This window comes from Canis lupus, chromosome 2, assembly GCF_048164855.1.
Source record: "Canis lupus baileyi chromosome 2, mCanLup2.hap1, whole genome shotgun sequence".
NCBI lineage: Eukaryota > Metazoa > Chordata > Mammalia > Carnivora > Canidae > Canis > Canis lupus.
Window position 1 is genome coordinate 32,320,870 of NC_132839.1, and position 21,159 is coordinate 32,342,028.

Genomic DNA, 21,159 nt, shown 5'->3' on the forward strand with positions numbered 1-21,159 from the left:
GCTCCGCGGCTCCGCCCCAAGCGTCCCGAGGAGGCCGAGCCGCGCCGCGCTGCGCTGGGCCTCGGCGCCCGGAACACGCGGAAAGCGCAGGCGAGGTTGGCAGGAAGCGGGCAGGACGCGGGGTCCGGGCGGCGAGAACCTTCTCCAACAAGGTAGTGCTGGTGTCTGCGCAATATTGCCAACGCGGTAAATGCCCCCGAGTTCATACACTAAAATGGTAAATTTTGTTATGTCTATTTTACCGCAATAAGAAAAATAGTGTGAGGACCCCGCTGGGCGACGGTGGGTTGGCCGGATGTTGGGGACCCGGAGTGAAGGGGGGGCCAGGGTCACTGCCAGGTTCTTGGTGTACAGCAGGGTGCGGCTAAAGCCCTTCGCTGGCTCGGCGGCTCCGAAGGCAGATACTGAGCCCCCCCTCCGGGCTCATCGTGCCAGTCGCCTGAGAAGCATCCCCAAGGCAGGGCCTCCGCCCCGGCTCCTTGCGGCTGCCTAGGTCCCGGGCCTCCTGCCCTCGCGGCAGGGGAGGGGAGAGGCAGGAAAGGGGTGCAGGGACAGGCGGGGAGGAAGGGGTGCAGGGGAGAGGCGGGGAGGAAGTGCTGCAGGGAGAGGTGGAGAGGAAGGGGTGCAGGGAGGAGGGGGGAGGAAGGGGTGCAGGGATGAGGGGGGAGGGAGGGATGCAGGGATGAGGGGGGAGGGAGGGATGCAGGGAGAGGCGGGGAGGAAGGGGTGCAGGGGAGAGGCGGGGAGGAAGGGGTGTAGGGGTGAGGCGGGGAGGAAGGGGTGCAGGGAGAGGCGGGGAGGAAGGGGTGCAAGGAGAGGTGGGGAGGAAGGGGTGCAGAGGAGAGGTGGGGGAGGAAGAGGTGCAGAGAGGCGGGGAGGAAGGGGTGCAGGGGAGAGGCGGGGATGAAGGGGTGCAGGGAGAGGCGGGGAGGGAGGAGTGGAGGGATGGGGGGAGGAAGGGGTGCAGGGAGAGGCGGGGAGGAAGGGGTGCAGGGGAGAGGTGGGGAGGAAGGGGTGTAGGGGTGAGGCGGGGAGGAAGGGGTGCAGGGAGAGGCGGGGAGGAAGGGGTGCAAGGAGAGGTGGGGAGGAAGGGGTGCAGGGGATAGGTGGGGAAGAGGTGCAGGGAGAGGCAGGGAGGAAGGGGTGCAGGGGAGAGGCGGGGATGAAGGGGTGCAGGGAGAGGCAGGAAGGGCTACAGGGAGAGGCGGGGAGGAAGGGGTGCGGTGGGGGAGGAAGTGGTGCAGGGGAGGGGCCCGGCACCGGTGGCTCGGGTGGCACAGGTGGGCCGAAGGCGGGGGCGGCCAAGCGGTTCCGGGGGCACACGCGCCTCTGGAGCCAGGCCCGGATCCTGCTGGGTGTGAAACCGGGTCGCCCACGCGGTGGGTCAACATGCGGGGCCTCCCCGCGTAATTAAAGTCTGAAAAATTCTGGCAGAATTTGGGCAGAAAGGCGGAGGACGACCCCGGGGGCGGGGGAGACCCTCTGCCATCTCCACCCCTCTGGGGGCTGGGTGACTTCAATTCCTTTCATCCTCCTGAATGGGTCATTTATATTTTTCAAAATTCGATTGTTTCAATAAGTTTTCCCCAAGTCTCTGGCTTTCCGGCGTCCTCCGTGAGCCTGAGCCGGGATCTGGAGTTACTCTTCTTCGAAAGGAGGCCTCGTAGGGGGAAGGTCTCAGCGGACGTGCCCTGGGCTGGGCCAGGCCACGAAGTCAGGCCCCCAGGTGCCCCCAGGCCACTCCTGTTCGGCCAGGGTGCTGGCAGCTTGCGGAGCTGGGAGGTTTCCAGTTTCCTGTGACTTGCTGCCCTCTCCATATTCTTACTCATCTCAGCCCAGCTTTGGGGGTCAGGACAGCTTCGACATGGATGGAACTGGAGGGTATTATGCTGAGTGAAATAAGTCGATTGGAGAAGGACAAACATTATATGGTCTCATTCATTTGGGGAATATAAAAAATAGTGAAAAGGAATAAAGGGGAAAGGAGAAAGAATGAGTGGGAAATATCAGGGAGGGAGACAGAACATGAAGACTCCTAACTCTAGGAAACGAACTAGGGGTGGTGGAAGGGGAGGTGGGGGGGAAGTGAGGGGGACTGGGTGGCGGGCACTGAGGCGGGCACTTGATGGAATGAGCACTGGGTGTTATTCTGTATGTTGACAAATTGAACACCAATAAAAAATAAATTTATTAAAATAAATATAAATAAAATAATAAAAATAAAAAATAAAATAAATTCAGAAAAAGAACCAAACTCCACTCTAATTGAAGACGGTGTTTGGAAATTGCTGTATTGAACTCGGATACACATGACTACGGGCCTGCCACCTCCACATGCTTTTCAACCAAACTCTATGAGCACCGAACCTAAGGATGTTAGGAGCTAACTCCACAGGCAGCCAGGATGCGGGAGGGTCCTGCCCTGAGCTCAGCTCTCACAAGCAAGCGTGCCTAGAAGCCAGATTTCAACTAGCTGCGTTCTTGTTGGAGTGAGAACATAGCAGCATGCTATGTGAGGAGGTTCCATGAATACCGCTCTACTGCACCTGGAGACACAACCTTCCAAGCCTGCAGTTTGCCACTTGCATTCCACAAGCTTCTGACAAACCTCTCTAGTGTGGATATTCGAAACTGCATCTGCAGGCAGTGTGGAACTGGGAGGGCCAGGGTGTGAGCTCAACTCGCAGAAGGAAGTTCCCCTGGGAGAGAGCTTCCAACTAGCTTCTCAGATATGGAAGTTCGTATGTAGCTCTTATCTAAGAGAGTAATTCCTCAGAAATCGCTGGATTGAGCTAAGACACAGTTACCTCTCACAAAACTTCTGTCCTGCATTGAATGAAATCCTGTGAAAGCTAAGCATACAGGCAGTCAGCATGTGGCAGGTACAGGCCATAAGCTCAACTCTCAGGAGTGTGTATGCCTTGGAGGCAGCTGTCCCCTAGGCGCTCATTTATTGGAGTTAAAATCTATCTCCACTCTAATTGAAGACAATGTTTGGAAAATGCTGTATTGAACCCGGATACACAAGACCTCAGGCCTGGCAATTCCACATGCTTTTCACACAACCTCTGCCAGAATCCAACCTAAGGATATTAGGACCTAAGTCCACAGGCTCTCAGGATGCAGGAGGGTCCTGCCCTGAACTCAGCTCTCACAAGGAAGCATGCCTAGAAGCCAGCTTTCAACTAGCTGCGTTCTCATTGGAGTGAGAAGGCAGCAACATTCCAAGTGAGGAGGTTTCATGAAACTGCTCTCCTGGACTCGGAGTCACAAGCGTTCCAAGCCCGCAGCTTGCCTCTTGCCTCCCACCATCTTCTGACCAACATCTCTACTGAGGGTGTTCGAAAGTCCATCTGCAGGCAGTGTGCAACTGGGAGGGACCACGTGTGAGCTCAACTCGTAGAAGGAAGTTCCCCAGGGAGACAGCTTTCAACTAGCTTCTCAGGTATGGAAGTTAGTATGTAGCTCCAAACTAAGGGAGGAATTCCTCGGAAGTCGATGGATTGAGCTATGAGACACTTGCCACTCACAAAACTTCTGGTCCGCATTGAATGAAATCCTGTGGAAGCAAAGCTTGCATGCAGTCAGCATGTGGGAGGTACAGGCCATAATCTCAACTCTTAGGAGTGTGTATGCCTTGGAGGCAGCTGTCCGCTAGGCGGTGAGTTGACCTTGGAGACACTTGCTTCTCACTCCACTACTGACCCGCCTTGAACGAAAACCTGTGGAATCGACGGGTACAGGCCCTCAGCATGTGGGAGGTACAGGCCATAATCTCAAGTCTCAGGAGTGTGTATGCCTTGGAGGCAGCTGTCCACTAGGCGATGGATTGAGCTTGGAGACATGCTGTGCACACCACTTCTGTCCCGCATTGAACGAAATCCTGTGGAAGTGAAGCATACAGGCCTTCAGCATGTGGGTGGTAAAGGCAATAAGCTCAACTCTCAGGAGTGTGTATGCCTTGGATGAGGCTGTCCTTTAGGTGCTTGGTTGAGCTTGGAGACACTTGCTGCTCACACCACTTCTTTCCTGTGTTGAAAGATATCCTGTGGCAGCAAAATGTACAGGCAGTCAGCATGTGGGAGGTACAGGCCATAAGCTCAACTATCAGGAGTGTGTATGCCTTGGAGGCAGCTGTCTCCTAGGCGCTGGATGGAGCTTGGAGACAATTGCTGCTCACACCACTAATGTCCCGCATTGAACGAAATCCCGAGGAAGCAAAGTACAGCAAGTCAGCATGTGGGAGATAAAGGCCATAATCTCAACTCTCAGGAGTCTGCCTTGGAGGCAGCTGTCTGCTAGGCACTGGATTGAGCTTGGAGACACCAGTCTTCTGGCCTGCACATTCGACTTCCCTCTCACACCATTTCTCTCACACATCAAACCTAGGCCTGTTAGAAGTGAAGTGTACATGCAGTCAGGATGTGGGAGGTACAGGCCATAAGCTCAACTATCAGGAGTGTGTATGCCGTGGAGGCAACTGTACGCTAGGCACTGGACTGACCTTGGAGACACTTGCTGCTCACACCACTTCTGTCCCACATCAAACGAAATCCTGTGGAAGGGAAGCATACAGCAGTCAGCATGTGGAAGGTAGAGGCTGAAAGCTCAACTTTCAGGAGGGTGTATGCCTTGGAGGCAGCTGTCCACTAGGAGCTGGATCAACCTTGGAGACACTTGCTGCTCACACCACTTCTGTCCCGAATTAAACGAAATCCTGCGGAAGTGAAGCATACAGACCGTCAGAATGTGGGAGGTACAGGCCATAAGCTCATCTCTCAGGACTGTGTATGCCTTGGAGGCAGATGTCTGCTAGCCATGCATTTATGGGAGTTAGAACCTAGCTACACTCTCATTGAACAAGTAGTTGGCAATCACTGTATGGAATGCAGATACAGAGAGTACAGGCCTGACACTTCCACATGCTTTTCACACAACCTCTTCCAGCATGTAACATAAGGATATTAAGAGAGTTGTCTACAGGCAGTCAGGATGCATGAGGGTCTTGCTCTTAGCTCATATCTCATGAGGAAGCATGCCTAGAAGCCAGCTTTCAACTAGCTGCGTTCTTATTCCAGTGAGAACGTAGCAGCATTCTAAGTCAGGAGGTTCCATGAATACCACTCTACTGGAGACACAACCTTCAAAGCCTGCAGTTTTCCACTTGCGTCCCACAAGATTCTGACAAACATCTCTAGTGACGATGCTCGATGCTCGAAACTCCATCTGCAGGCAGTGTGGAACTGGGAGGAACACGTGTGAGCTCAACTTGCAGAAGGAAGTTCCCTAGGGAGACAGCTTTCAGCTAGGTTCTCAGGTATGGAAGTTAGTATGTAGCATCAATTTAAGGGAGGAATTCCTCAGAAGTGTCTGGACTGAACTAAGAGACAGTTGCCTCTCACAAAACTTGTGTCCCACATCGAAGCAAATCCCGAGGAAGTGGAGGAGGGGCAAGATGGCAGAAGAATAGGGTCCTCAAGTCACCTGTCCCCACAAAATTACCTAGATAACCTTCAAATCATCCTGAAAATCTACGAATTCAGCCTGAGATTTAAAGAGAGAACAGCTGGAATGCTATAGTGGGAAGAGTTCACACTTCTATCAAGGTAGGAAGTTGGGGGGAAAAAAGAAAAAAAGAAACAAAAGGCATCCAAGGGGGAATGGCCCCATGCGGAGCCGGGCTAAGGCCCAGGCGAGAGCCCCCAGGACAGGAAAGCACCGTCCAGGAGAAGCAGGAGCTTCACCAATCTTCCAGGGCAGAAAGGCACTCACTCACAGGGAGTTAGAGCAGGACCCCAGGAGTGGTGGGGATGCCCTCAGGCTCCCTGGGACACTAACAGACACCTGCGACACTGAGAGAGTGCCCTGAGCCCCCTAAAGGGCTGCAGCGTGTGCAGGGCTTGACCCAGGAGGAGCTCGGAGTGGCTTGGCCAGTGGCTCCGTAGAGAGGGGGCTGCCCGGCCAGGAGCGCGAATCCAACAGCGCAGACCCCGGAGCACGGGGCGCCAGGGACACAGCCCAGGATCTGGCCTCCCCCCGGGACAGGCAGAGGCCAAGAGCGCACAGGACAGCAAGGACGCTCCTGCAGCTGAGCAGATCAGCGGCCCTGCCCCAGAGCCTCCAGGCCCTGCAGACGGAGAGCTCTGTAGTTACTACAGGAGCTGACTCCAGGGCTCCAGAGCTGGCCGCTGCCACTGTGGTTATTTCTCCTGGGGTCTTACAGGGTAAACAACCCCCAGTGAGCCTCAGAGTGGCCTCACCAGATAAACAGCTTAAACATCTTTCACTGAGCCCTGCACCAGGCAGGGGGCTGAGCAGCTCCCCCAAATGCTAACAGCTGAAAATCAGCACAGCAGGCCCCTCCCCCAGAAGAACAGCTAGACAGTCAGGGGAAAAACAAATTATTGACCCAGCAGCACTGGAAAGTTCCAGGGGAAGTGAAGGGACATACAGTATACAGAATCAGAGGATACTCCCCCTAGTGGTTTTTTTGTTTGTTTGTTTGGTTTTTTTTTGCTTTTTGATTTGTGTTTGCTTCCCCGTCCATTTTTTTCTTTTTCTTTTTCTTCTCTTCTTTTTTATTTTTTCTTTTTTTCTTCTTTTTTCTTTTTCTTTCCTCCTTTCTCTCCTCTCTTTTTCTCCTTTTCCTAACACAACTTGTTTTTGGCCACTCTGCACTGAGCAAAATGACAAGAAGGAAAACCTCACCTCAAAAGAAAGCATCAGGAACAGTGCTCGCTCCCACAGAGTTGCAAAATCTGGATTACAATTCAATGTCAGAAAGCCAATTCAGAAGCACAATTATAAAGCTGCTGATGGCTCTAGAAAAAAGCATAAAGGACTCAAGAGACTTCATGACTCAGAATTTAAAATCGCTTGTATTTCCTTGGTGTTGGTAGTGGTCTCTCCTTTCTCATTCATGATTTTATTAATTTGAGTCTTCTCTCTCTTCTTTTTAATAAGGCTGGCTAATGGTTTATCTATCTTATTAATTTTTTCAAAGAACCAACTCCTGGTTCTACTGATCTGTTCCACAGTTCTTCTGGTCTCGATTTCGTTGAGTTCTGCTCGAATCTTTATTAACTCTTTTCTTCTGATGGGCGTAGGATCTATTTCCTGTTTATTCTCTAGCTTCTTTAGGTGTAAGGTTAGGTTTTGTATTTGAGTTCTTTCCAGTTTTTGAATGGATGCTTGTATTGCGATGTATTTCCCCCTTAGGACTACTTTTGCTGCGTCTGAAAGATTTAGAACGGTTGTATCGTCATTCTCATTAGTTTCCATGAATCTTTTAAATTCTTCCTTAATTTCCTGGTTGACCCTTTCATCTTTTAGCAGGATGGTCATTAACCTCCACGTGTTTGAGGTCCTTCCAAATTTCTTGTTGTGATTTAGTTCTAATTTCAAGGCATTATGGTCTGAGAATATGCAGGGGACGATCCCAATCTTTTGGTATCGGTTCAGACCTGATTTGTGACCCAGTATGTGGTCTCTTCTGGAGAAAGTTCCATGTGCACTTGAGAAGAATGTGTATTCAGTTGAGTTTGGATGTAAAGTTCTGTAGATATCTGTGAAATCCATCTGATCCAGTGTATCATTTGAAGCTCTCGTTTCTTTGAAGATGTTGTGCTTAGAAGACCTATCGAGGGTAGAAAGTGCTAGATGGAAGTCACCAAGTATAAGTGTATTATTATCTAAGTATGTCTTAATTTTGGTTGTTAATTGATTGATATGTTTGGCAGCTCCCACATTCGGGGCATATATATTGAGGATTGTTAAGTCCTCCTGTTGGATAGATCTTTAAGTATGATATAGTGTCCCTTTCATCTCTCACTAAAGTCTTCGGGGTAAATTTTAGTTTATCTGATATAAGGATGGCTACCCCTGCTTTCTTTTGAGGACCATTCGAATGGTAAATGGTTCTCCAACCTTTTATTTTCAGGCTGTAGGTGTCCTTCTGTCTAAAATGAGTCTCTTGTAGACAGCAAATAGATGGATCCTGCTTAAAAAAGGTGTCCAGTCTGACACCCTGTGCCTTTTGATGGGGTCATGAAGCCTGTTAACTTTCAGAGTTACTATTAAAAGATATGAGTTTAGTGTCATCATGATATCTATTCAGTCCTTGTTTTTGTGGATTGTTGCATTGGACTTCTTCTTAAAGGGGAATTTTGAGAGTCCCCTTTAAAATTTCTTGCAGAGCTAGTTGGAGGTCACATATTCTTTCAGTTCCTGCCTGTCTTGGAAGCTCTTTATCTCTTCTTCCATTCTGAATGAGAGCCTTGCTGGACAAAGTATTCTTGGTTGCATGTTTTTCTCATTTAGGACCCTGAATATATCCTGCCAGCCCTTTCTGGCCTGCCAGGTCTCTGTGGAGAGGTCTGCTGTTACCCAAATACTCCTCCCCATAAAAGTCAATGATTTCATGTCTCTTGATGCTTTAAGGATCTTCTCTTTATCTTTGGAATTTTCAAGCTTAACTATTAAATGTCGAGGTGTTGAATGTTTTTTTATTGATTTTAGGGGGGGATCTCTCTATTTCCTGGATCTGAATGCCTGTTTCCCTTCCAAGATTAGGACGGTTTTCAGCTATGATTTGTTCAAATACGTGTTCTGGCCCTTTGTCCCCTTCAGTGCCCTCGGGAACCCCAATTAAACATAGATTTTTCTTCCTCAGTCTGTCACTTATTTCCCTTAATCTATCCTCATGATCTTGTAATTGTTTGTCTCTTTTTTCCTCAGTTTCCCTCTTTGCCATCAACTCATCTTCCATGTCACTCTCTCGTTCTTCCACCTCGTTAACCCTCATCGTTAGGACTTCTAGTTTGGATTGCATCTCATTCAATTGATTTTTAATTTCTGCCTGATTGGATCTAAATTCTGCAGTCATGAAGTCTCTTGAGTCCCTTATGCTTTTTTCTAGAGCCACCAGTAGCTGTATAATAGTGCTTCTGAATTGGCTTTCTGACATTGAATTGTAATCCAGATTTTGTAACTCTATGGGAGAGAGGACTGTTTCTGATTCTTTCTTTTGAGGTGAGATTTTCCTTCTAGTCATTTTGCTCAGTGCAGAGTGGTCAAAAACAAGTTGTATTGGGAAAAGGAGAAAAAGAGAGAAAAAGAAGGAAAGAAAAGAGAAAAATTAAAAAGGAAAAATGGAAGAAAAAAAGAAAAAAGAGAAAAAAAAGAGAAAGAAAAAGAAAGGAAAAAAGGGTGGGGGAAGCAAACAGAAATCAAAAAGAAAAAAAAACACGGGGGAGTATCTTCTGATTCTGTATACTTTAAGTCCCTTGACTTCCCCTGGAACTTGTCCATCTAGCTGGTCTTCTGGGGAGGGGTCTGTTGTGCTGATTTTAAGGTGTTAGCACTTGGCGGAGCTGCTCTGCCTCCTGCCTGGTGCAGGGCTCAGTGGGGGTTGTTTACCCCATAAGGCCCCTGTAGGAACAACCCCAGTGGTGGCAGCCAGCTCTGGAGCCTGGATTCAGCTCCTGCAGCAACTACAGAGCTCTCCATCTACAGGGCCTGGCGGCTCCGGGGTGGGGCCACTGATATGCTCAGCTCCGGGCAGGAGCATCCTTGCTGTCCTGGGCCCTCCTGGCCTCTGCCTGTCCGGGGGGAGGCCAGATCCTGGGCTGTGTCCCGGCGCCCTGTGCTCCAGGGCCTGCACTGTTGGATTCGTGCTCCCGGCTGGGCAGCCCCCTCTGCAGAGCCACCGCCCGAGCCCCTCCGAGATGCTCTGGGTCCAGCCGTGCATGCTGCAGTCTTTTAGGGAGCTCGGCCGCGGGGTATGGCGCACTCTCCTGGGCTTGCAGGTGTCTGTTAGTGTCCCAGGGAGCCTGAGGGCATCCCCACCCTCCTGGGGTCCGGCTCTAACTCTCTGCGGGCACCTTTCCACCAGGGAAGATTGATGCAGCTCCTGCTTCTCCAGGCCATGGCTTTCCTGTCCTGGGGGCACTCGCTTAGCCCGGCTCCTCGCGGGGCCCCTCCCCCTTGGATGCCTTTTGTTTCTTTATTTCTTTTTCCCACGTTCCTACCTTGATAGAAGCACGAACTCTTCTCACTGTAGCATTCCAGCTGTTCTCTCTTTAAATCTAAAGCCGAATTCGTAGATTTTCAGGACGATTTGAAGGTTATCTAGGTAATTTGGTGGGGATAGGTGATTTCGGGACCCTACTCTTCAGCCATCTTGCCCCTCCTCTCTCCCTTAATCCTAACGTTAACCTAACCCTTAAACAAGACCTATCACTAATTGAAAACCAAACACAAACCCCAAGACCGAAACGCATTCACTGAACCTTCCTGCCAACCCTCACCATATCACCTAAACCTATTCTAAACCCTTAACCCTGAGCCCTACCTTAAATCTTCTTTTTTTCTGATCAATCAAACATTTTATTGTGTGTACAGGAAGATAGAATACAGTATGTGTCCTCAAAACATGGAGGCTCTAGAAAGAGAAGACTAATGTAAATATATGAAAAAAATCTATATTTATAGCTTAGCTGTAAGTGAAGCGACATTTTGTTCAAATTCAGGACAGACTTCATATTTTTAATGGTATGTTGTCATGCAAAGGCATGAATTAAGCCAGATGAAATTAGCAAAAATTAGCTATATGCTACTAGCAATACACATGTTTATCAGATGACAGCTTTGTGCTACAGTATGTTTGAAGCTTTTTTTTTCTTCATTATCCTTTATTTTTTTAATTTATTTTTTATTGGTGTTCAATTTACCAACATACAGAATAACCCCCAGGGCCTGTCACCCATTCACTCCCACCCTCCTCCCCCCTCCCATTCTACCACCCCTAGTTCGTTTCCCAGAGTTAGCAGTCTTTACGTTCTGTCTCCCTTTCTGATATTTCCCACACATTTCTTCTCCCTTCCCTTATATTCCCTTTCACTATTATTTATATTCCCCACATGAATGAGAACATATAATGTTTGTCCTTCTCAGACTGACTTACTTCACTCAGCATAATACCCTCCAGTTCCATCCATGTTGAAGAAAATGGTGGGTATTTGTCATTTCTAATAGCTGAGTAATATTCCATTGTATACATAAACCACATCTTCTTTATCCATTCATCTTTCGATGGACACCAAGGCTCCTTCCACAGCTTGGCTATTGTGGCCACTGCTGCTATAAACATCGGGGTGCAGGTGTCCCTGCGTTTCATTGCATCTGTATCTTTGGGGTAAATCCCCAACAGTGCAATTGCTGGGTCTTAGGGCAGGTCTATTTTTAACTCTTTGAGGAACCTCCACACAGTTTTCCAGAGTGGCTGCACCAGTTCACATTCCCACCAACAGTGTAAGAGGGTTCCCTTTTCTCCGCATCCTCTCCAACATTTGTTGTTTCCTGCCTTCTTAATTTCCCCCATTCTCACTGGTGTGAGGTGGTATCTCATTGTGGTTTTGATTTGTATTTCCCTGATGGCAAGTGATGCAGAGCATTTTCTCATGGGCATGTTGGCCATGTCTATGTCTTCCTCTGTGAGATTTCTGTTCATGTCTTTTGCCCATTTCATGATTGGATTGTTTGTTTCTTTGGTGTTGAGTTTCATAAGTTCTTTATAGACCTTGGAAACTAGCCCTTTATCTGATATGTCATTTGCAAATATCTTCTCCCATTCTGTAGGTTGTCTTTTAGTTTTGTTGACTGTATCTTTTGCTGTGTAAAAGCTTCTTATCTTGATGAAGTCCCAATAGTTCATTTTTGCTTTTGTTTCTTTTGCCTTCATGGATGTATCTTGCAAGAAGTTACTGTGGCCGAGTTCAAAAATGGTGTTGCCTGTGTTCTTCTCTAGGATTTTGATGGAATCTTGTCTCACATTTAGATCTTTCATCCATTTTGAGTTTATCTTTGTGTATGGTGCAAGAGAGTGGTCTAATTTCATTCTTCTTCATGTGGATGTCCAATTTTCCCAGCACCATTTATTGAAGAGACTATCTTTCTTCCAATGGATAGTCTTTCCTCCTTTATTGAATATTAGTTCACCATAAAGTTCAGGGTCCACTTCTGGGTTCTCTATTCTGTTCCATTGATCTATGTGTCTGTTTTGTGCCAGTACCACACTGTCTTGATGACCACAGCTTTGTAGTACAACCTGAAATCTGGCATTGTGATGCCCCCAGATATAGTTTTCTTTTTTACAATTCCCTTGGCTATTTGGGGTCTTTTCTGATTCCACACAAATCTTAAAATAATTTTTTCTAACTCTCTGAAGAAAGTCTATCGTATTTTGATAGAGATTGCATTAAAAGTGTAAATTGCCCTGGGTAACACTGACATTTTCACAATATTAATTCTGCCAATCCATGAGCATGGGATATTTTTCCATCTCTTTGTGTCTTCCTCAATTTCTTTCAGAAGTGTTCTATAGTTTTTAGGGTATAGATCCTTTACCTCTTTGATTAGGTTTATTCCTAGGTATCTTATGCTTTTGGGTGCAATTGTAAATGGGATTGACTCCTTAATTTCTCTTTCTTCAGTCTCATTGTTTGTGTATAGAAATGCCACTGATTTCTGGACATTGATTTTGTATCCTGCCACACTACCAAATTCCTGTATGAATTCTAGCAATCTTGGGGTGGAGGATTTTGGGTTTTCTATGTAGAGTATCATGTCATCGGCGAAGAGGGAGAGTTTGGCTTCTTCTTTGCCAATTCGAATGCCTTTAATGTCTTTTTGTTGTCTGATTGCTGAGGCTAGGACTTCCAATACTATGTTGAATAGCAGTGGTGAGAGTGGACATCCCTGTCTTGTTCCTGATCTTAGGGGAAAGGCTCCCAATGCTTCCCCATTGAGAATGATATTTGCTGTGGGCTTTTCATAGATGGCTTTTCAGATGTTGAGGAATGTTCACTCTATCCCTACACTCTGAAGAGTTTTGATCAGAAATGGATGCTGTATTTTGTCAAATGCTTTCTCTGCATCTAATGAGAGGATCATATGGTTCTTGGTTTTTCTCTTGCTGATATGATGAATCACATTGATTGTTTTATGGGTGTTGAACCAGCCTTGTGCCCCAGGGATAAATCCTACTTGGTCATGGTGAATAATTTTCTTAATGTATTGTTGGATCCTATTGGCTAGTATCTTGTTGAGAATTTTTGCATCCATGTTCATCAGGGATATTGGTCTGTAATTCTCTTTTTTGATGGGGTCTTTGTCTGGTTTTGGAATGAAGGTGATGCTGGCCTCATAGAACGAATTTGGAAGTACTCCATCTCTTTCTATCTTTCCAAACAGCTTTAGGAAAATAGGTATGGTTTCTTCTTTAAACATTTGATAGAATTCCCCTGGGAAGCCATCTGGACCTGGACTCTTGTGTCTTGGGAGGTTTTCGATGGCTGCTTCAATTTCCTCCCTGGTTATTGGCCTGTTTAGGTTTTCTATTTCTTCCTGTTCCAGTTTTGGTAGTTTGTGGTTTTCCAGGAATGCGTTCCTTTCTTCTAGATTGCCTAATTTATTGGTGTATAGCTGTTCATAATATGTTTTTAAAATTGTTTGTATTTCCTTGGTGTTGGTAGTGATCTCTCCTTTCTCATTCATGATTTTATTAATTTGAGTCTTCTCTCTCTTCTTTCTAATAAGGCTGGCTAATGGTTTATCTATCTTATTAATTCTTTCAAAGAACCAACTCCTGGTTCTGTTGATCTGTTCCACAGTTCTTCTGGTCTCGATTTCCTTGAGTTCTGCTCGAAAATTTATTAACTCTTTTCTTCTCCTAGGCATAGGATCTATTTGCTGTTTTTTCTCTAGCTCCTTTATGTGTAAGGTTAGCTTTTGTATTTGAGTTCTTTCCAGTTTTTGAATGGATGCTTGTATTGCGATGTATTTCCCCCCTAGGACTGCTTTTGCTGCATCCCAAAGATTTTGAACGGCTGTGTCTTCATTCTCATTAGTTTACATGAATCTTTTTAATTCTTCCTTAATTTCCTGGTTGACCCTCTCATCTTTTAGCAGGGTGGTCATTAACCTCCACGTGTTTGAGGTCCTTCCAAACTTCTTGTTGTGATTTAGTTATAATTTCAAGGCATTATGGTCTGAGAATATGCAGGGGACGATCCCAATCTTTTGGTATCGGTTCAGATCCGATTTGTGACCCAGTATGTGGTCTCTTCTGGAGAAAGTTCCATGTGCACTTGAGAAGAATGTGTATTCAGTTGAGTTTGGATGTAAAGTTCTGTAGATATCTGTGAAATTCATCTGGTCCAGTGTATCATTTAAAGCTCTTGTTTCTTTGGAGGTTGTGCTTAGAAGACCTATCAAGTATAGAAAGAGCTAGATTGAAGTCACCAAGTATAAGTGTATTATTATCTAAGTATTTCTTCATTTTGGTTAATAATTGATTTGTATATTTGGCAGCTCCCACATTCGGGGCATATATATTGAGGATTGTTAAGTCCTCTTGTTGGATAGATCCTTTAAGTGTGATATAGTGTCCCTCTTCATCTCTCACTATGGTCTTCAGGGTAAATTTTAGTTTATCTGATATAAGGATGGCTACCCCTGCTTTCTTTTGAGGACCATTCTAATTGTAAATGGTTCTCCAACCTTTTATTTTCAGGCTGTAGGTGTCCTTCTGTCTAAAATGAGTCTCTTGTAGACAGCAAATAGATGGGTACTGCTTTTTTATCCAGTCTGAAACTCTGCACCTTTTGATGGGGTCATTAAGCCCGTTCACGTTCAGAGTTACTATTGAGAGATAAGAGTTTAGTGTCACCATGATATCTATTCAGTCCTTGTTTTTGTGGATTGTTCCACTGAACTTCTTCTTAAAGGGGAATTTTAAGAGTCCCCCTTAAAATTTCTTGCAGAGCTGGTTTGGAGGTCACATATTGTTTCAGTTCCTGCCTGTCTTGGAAGTTCTTTATCTCTCCTTCCATTTTGAATGAGAGCCTTGCTGGATAAAGTATTCTTGGTTGCATGTTCTTCTCATTTAGGACCCTGAGTATATCCTGCCAGCCCTTTCTGGCCTGCCAGGTCTCTGTGGAGAGGTCTAATACTCCCTAATACTCCTAATACTAATACTCCTCCCTAATACTCCTCCCCATAAAAGTCAGGGATTTCTTGTCTCTTGCTGCTTTAAGGATCTTCTCTTTATCTTCGGAATTTGCAAGCTTCACTATTAAATGTTGAGGTGTTGAGCGGTTTTTATTGATTTTAGGGGGGATCTCTCTATTTCCTGGATCTGAATGCCTGTTTCCCTTCCCAGATTAAGAAAGTTTTCAGTAGAATTTGTTCAAATACATATTCTGGCCCTCTGTCCCTTTCGGCACCCTCGGGAACACCAATTAAATGTAGGTTTTTCTTCCTCAGGCTGTCGTTTATTTCCCTTTATCTATCTTCATGGTCTTTTAATTGTTTGTCTCTTTTTTCCTCAGTTTCCCTCTTTTCTATCAACTTGTCTTCTATGTCACTCACTCATTCTTCCACCTCGTTAACCCTCGTCGTTAGGACTTCTAGTTTGGATTGCATCTCATTCAATTGATTTTTAATTTCTGCCTGATTAGCTCTAAATTCTGCAGTCATGAAGTCTCTTGAGTCCTTTATGCTTTTTCTAGAGCCACCAGTAGCTGTATAATAGTGCTTCTGAATTGGCTTTCTGACATTGAATTGTAATCCAGATTTTGTAACTCTGTGGGAGAGAGGACTGTTTCTGATTCTTTCTTTTGAGGTGAGTTTTTCCTTCTAGTCATTTTGCTCAGTGCAGAGTGGCCAAAAGCAAGTTGTATTGGGAAAAGGAGAAAAAGAGAGGAGAGAAAGAAGGAAAGAAAAGAGTAAGAGAAAAAAAAGGGAGAAAAAAAAAAGAAGAAAAGGAGAAAAAGAAAGAAAGGAAAAAAGGGGGTGGGGGAAGGAAACAAATCAAAAAGCAAAACAAAACAAAACAAACCAACAACAAAAAAAAAATGAAAAGAAAAAAAGAACCACGGGGTAGTATCTTTTGATTCTGTGTACTTTAAGTCCCTTGGCTTCCCCTGGAAATTGTCCGTCTAGCTGGTCTTCTGGGGGAGGGGCCTATTGTGCTGATTTTCAGGTGTTAGCACTTGGGGGAGCTGCTCTGCCCCCTGCCTGGTACAGGGCTCAGTGGGGGTTGTTTACCCCGTGAGGCCCCAGGAGGAATAGCCCCAGTGGCGGGGCCAGCTCTGGAGCCCTGGAGTCAGCCCCGGCAGTAACTCAGAAGCTCTCCGTCTGCAGGGCCTGGAGGCTCCAGGGCGGGGCGCTGATCTGCTCAGCTCGGGTCAGGAGCGTCCTTGCTGTCCTGGGCCCTCCCGGCCTCTTCCTGTCCCAGGGGGAGGCCGGATCCTGGGCTGTGTCCCGGCCCCTGTGCTCCGGGGCCTGCGTTGTTGGATTCGTGCTCCCGGCTGTGGAGCCCCCTACGTGGAGCCGCCGTGAGCCCCTCCGAGCTGCTCCTGGAACCGCGCAGCCCCCTCTGCACGGAGCCTCTTCCTCTGCCCAAGCCCCTCCGAGCTGCTCCCGCCCCGCAGCACCCTCCTCAGAGCTGCCGCCCGAGCCCCTCCGAGCTGCTCTGGGTCCCGCCGTGTGCGCTGCAGCCCTTAGGGAGCTCGGCGCACTCTCCTGGGCGTGCAGTTGCTCTGTTACTGTCCCAGGGAGCCCGAGGGCATCCCCGCCCTCCTGGGTCCTGCTCCAACTCCCTGGGAGCCCCTTTCCGCCCGGGAAGGTTGGTGCAGCTCCTGCTTCTCCGGGTCGGGGCTCTCCTGGCCTGGGGACACTCGCCCCGGCCTCAGCCCGGCTCCTCGCGGGCCCCTCCCCCTTGGAGGCCTTTTGTTTCCTTATTTCTTTTTCCCCCGTCTTCCTACCTTGATAGAAGCGCGAACTCTTCTCACTGTAGCATTCCAGGTGTTCTCTCTTAAATTCTCAGGCCGAATTCATAGATTTTCAGGATAATTTGAAGGTTTCCTAGGTAATTTGGTGGAGACAGGTGATTTGGAGACCCTATTCTTCTGCCATCTTGCCCCTCCTCCCCCTACCTTAAATCTAACCCTAACCCTAACCTCTAATCCTAACCTTAACTTAATGTACTCAAATCCTATTCCTAACCCTAACCTGTACCCTAACTCTAAGCCTCTAATACTAACCCTATCTCATACCCCAAACAGTACCCTAACCCGTACCCTAAAACTAACCCCTAATCCATCCCTAACTCTATCTCTTACCCTTTTCCAAAACCGTACCCTACCGTAACCTAACCCTAAACTATACCCTGACCCTGACCCTGAGCTGACCCTAACCCTAACCCCTAACCAAACACTAACCCTAACCCTCGCCCTAACCCTAAACCTAGCCCTAACTTTAACCCTAACCTCTAACCCTAACCCTAACTCACATCCTAACCCCTAACCCTAACAGCAAACCTAAGCCCAACCCTAACTCTAACCATAACCCTAACCCCAACTCCTAACCTCCAGCCTTAATACCTAAAGCCTTAACCCTAACCCTAACTCTAAATCCTATCCATAACCCTAACCCCTTTCCCTAATCCCTAACCCCCATCCTAACTCCTAACCACTGACCCTTACCCTTATCCCTCACCCTAACCTCTAATCCATAATCATAAGCATAATCACTAACCCCTAACATCTAACCTAACCCTAACCACCAACTGCCTCCCCTCCCCTGACCCTACCATTAATTCTACCCATTCACTTACCCTGTGGTTCTGAGTAGTCTCTTCTGATGTGGATGTGGCCCCCACGGGTGCCTCCAGAGTCCTCCAGGGGGTCCTGAGGAAGCCGGGCTCCTGTGAGTGCGGACGCGGCCCCATGTGTTCCTGAGTCATAGTCAGCGGGTCCTGAGGACGACGGGGACTCCTGACACTGTGGACTATGCCTCACATCCTCTGGAAGCCTCACACAGGTCCTCAGAAGGCCAGGGGCTCCTGTCAGCCTGGACATGGCCCCACGTGCCCCCGAAAACTCACCGCGGGTCTGAGGAGGCTGTGGGCTCTTGTCAGCATAGACGCAGCCCCATATGTCCCGAAGCCAAAGTGCAGGTCCTGAGGAGGACGGGGGTCCTGTCAGTGTTGACATGGCCCCACATTTTCCTCAAGCCTCACCATAAGACCTGAGGAGGCTGGGGGCTCCTGTCAGCAAGGATGAGGCCCCAAATCTTCCCAAACCTTCACAGTGGGTCCTGAGGAGGCCGGAGACTCCTGTCAGTGTGGATGCGGTCCCCACATCTTTCTTAGGCCTCACCATGGGCCCTGACAAGGCTGGGGTCTTCTCTCCGCATGGACGCATCCCCATATTTCCCAAAGTCTACACCGGGGGTCCTGAGGAGGTCAGTGTCCTGTCAGTGTGGACGTGGCCCCATGTCCTCCTGAAGCCTCAACTTGGGTCCTGAGGAGCCCGGGAGCTCCTGCCAGAGTGGACGCGGCGCCACATCTTCCTGAAGCCTCCCCGCGGGTCCTGAGAAGACCAGGGCTCCTGTCAGTGTGAACGCGGCCCAATGTCCCCCTGAAGCCTCCCCGCGGGTCCTGAGGAGGCTGGGGCTCATCAGCGTGGACACGTCCCCACGTCCTCCTCAGGCCTCCCCAGCACAGGCGGGCTCCTATTAGTGCAGGTGGACGAGGCCTCCTGCGCACTCGGGCCCCCTGGGCGGGGCCTGGGCTCGGGCGCCCCCTGCGGGACGCTCCGGCACTGCAGGAGGCCGTGCAGTAGGCCGCGCCCCGGTGCCCAGGGCCGCACCTGCCTCCTTCCAGGCTTCAGCTGAGGCCTGTGAGCTTCGGAAACGTGTCACTGAAACGGAGCCCAACACCCGGCTTCCCCAGAAATACTTAGGGACGATGAATTGGAATCCACAGGACGCGAAATGAAATGTGGACCAAACTTTTACCACGTCCTGCAAAACTCACTCAACCCTCTTCCACTGTGGGCGGGACCGCGGGCTGGTGCAGCCGCCCTGGAAACAGTGCGGAGGCTCCTCAGGAAGTTACAAATAGAGCCGCCCTGCAACCGGCAGGTGCACGGCCTGGAGCTCGCTCCAAAGATGTAGATGCAGTGAGACGCCGGGACACCTGCACCCCAATGTCCACAGCAGCCGGGTCCACAGTAGCCACGCTGTGGGAGGAGCCTCGGTGCCCTTGGGCAGATGATGGATAAAGAGGATGGGAGATAGATGATGGTAATAGATGATAGATAGATGATAGGAATGGTACTCAGCTATCAAAGAGAAGGAAATCTTGACATTTGCAATGACGTGGATAGAACTAGAGGGATCATGTTAAGTGAAATAAGTCAGGAAAGAAAATGACCGTATGGTGTCATTCATAGGTGAAATTAAAGAAGCAAAGCAGATGAACATCTGTGAAGGGAAGGAAAAACAAATAAGATGAAAACAGAGATGGAGGAAAAAGAGACTCAGTCCCAGGAAACAAACTGAGGGTCGCTGGAGGGGAGGGGAGTGGAGGGACAGGGTAACTGGTAGACGGGCATGAAGGAGGGCATGTGATGTCATGAGCCCTGGAGTTATCTCCAACTGGTGAATCCCTGAATTCTACCTCTGAAAGTATAATACACTATACTGTTAATTAATTGGTTTTAAATTAAATTAAGTTTAAAAAATCAGTTGACTATATCAGAGTGCATTTTCTTCCAGGCTCTCTATTCTGCCCCTTCAGCTTATGCCAGAACCACACCCCTGTGGGTTTGGTTTGTTTAAGTAGGCTCCATGCTTCGTCCACAGCCCAGCACAGGGCTAGAACTCATGACCCTGAGATCAAGACCAGGGGTGAGGTCAGAGTTGGATGCTTAACCAACGGAGCCAGCCGGGGGCCCGAGAACCACACTGCTTTATCCTGTGTCTCTGTGACATCGTTTGAAATAGGAAAGTGCTGCGTCCAGCTCTGTCCTGCTTCTCCAATACTGATTTTCTGTCCAGGGTCATTTGTGGGGGCGGATGAATGTTAGGAGTGCTTTTTCTATTTCTAAAATCGGCCACCATGATTTTGATAGGAATGACATTGGAACTGCGGGTGGCTTCTGGAACTGTGGACATTTTAACAAGACGAAGGCTCCCTCCCCACGAGCCCAGGATGTCCTCCCAAAGTCTTATAATTTTCAGTGTACAAGTCTTGCACTCCCTTGGTTCAGTCTAATTATTTTGTTCTTTTTGATGCTCCTGATAAGGGAGTCATGTCCTTAATTTCCTTTCTGAGTGCTCATTGTCGGGACACAGCAAGGCTATACTGATCTCTGTTCATTTGTGTCCCACAACTTTACTGAATTCACTCATTAGTTCTAACAGTTTTTGGTGGAGTCTCTAGGGTTTCCTGTTTCTAATACCACGTCTTCAGCAAATAGGGACAGTTTGACGCCCTCCTTACAGGTGTGGAACCTTTTCTGTTTCCTGTCTGTTGACAACGTAGGACTTCCAGTGCTGAGAGGGGACTTCCTTGGCTTGTTCCTGCTCTTACGGGAAACGATTTCAAGTTTTCAGCCTTGAGGATGATGTCAGCTGCGGGCCATCTTACACGGCCTTTATTCTGTTGATATACATTTCCTCAAAACCCACTATGCCAAAAAAAATTTTTTTTTTATAAACCCACTATGCTTTTGTTTTTTTTTGTTTGTTTTGTTTTTATATCAAACTAGATTTTATTTTTTTCTTTAATAAATTTATTTTTTATTGGTGTTCAATTTACCAACATACAGAATAACACCCAGTGCTCATCCCGTCAAGTGCCCCCCTTAGTGCCCGTCACCCATTCACCCCCACCCCCCCCGCCCTCCTCCCCTTCCACCACCCCTAGTTCATTTCCCCCACTATGCTTTTGATGTTGTATTTTGTCAAATGCTTTTTCTGCAACTCTTGAGAGGATCGTATGCCTTTGTCCTTTCTCTTGTTTTTGTTTTTAAGATTTTATTTATTTACCCATGAGAGACAGAGAGTGAGAGAGCAAGAGTGAGAGAGAGAGAGAGAGAGAGAGGCAGAGACACAGTCAGAGACATAGACAGAGGGAGAAGCAGGCTCCATGTAGGGAACCCGACGTGGGACCCAATCCTAGGAATCCAGGATCATGCCCTGGGCCAAAGGCAGGTGCTAAACCGCTGAGCCACCTGGGCTGCCCCATGTCCTTTCCCTTGTTAATGTGATGGATCATGGCGACTGATAGCCAGAGGGGACACAGGTGGG

The 21,159-nt window shown here is 48.0% G+C and overlaps 1 long non-coding RNA gene across 1 annotated transcript; it reads left to right on the forward strand.

The window, feature by feature from the left end:
• Nucleotides 1–73: 73 nt before the first annotated feature.
• Nucleotides 74–19,592, forward strand: LOC140615198 (uncharacterized). The gene is made up of 2 exons (XR_012015981.1): nt 74–217; nt 19,299–19,592. It is a non-coding gene; the product is annotated as an uncharacterized lncRNA (long non-coding RNA).
• The last annotated feature ends 1,567 nt before the right edge of the window (nt 19,593–21,159 follow it).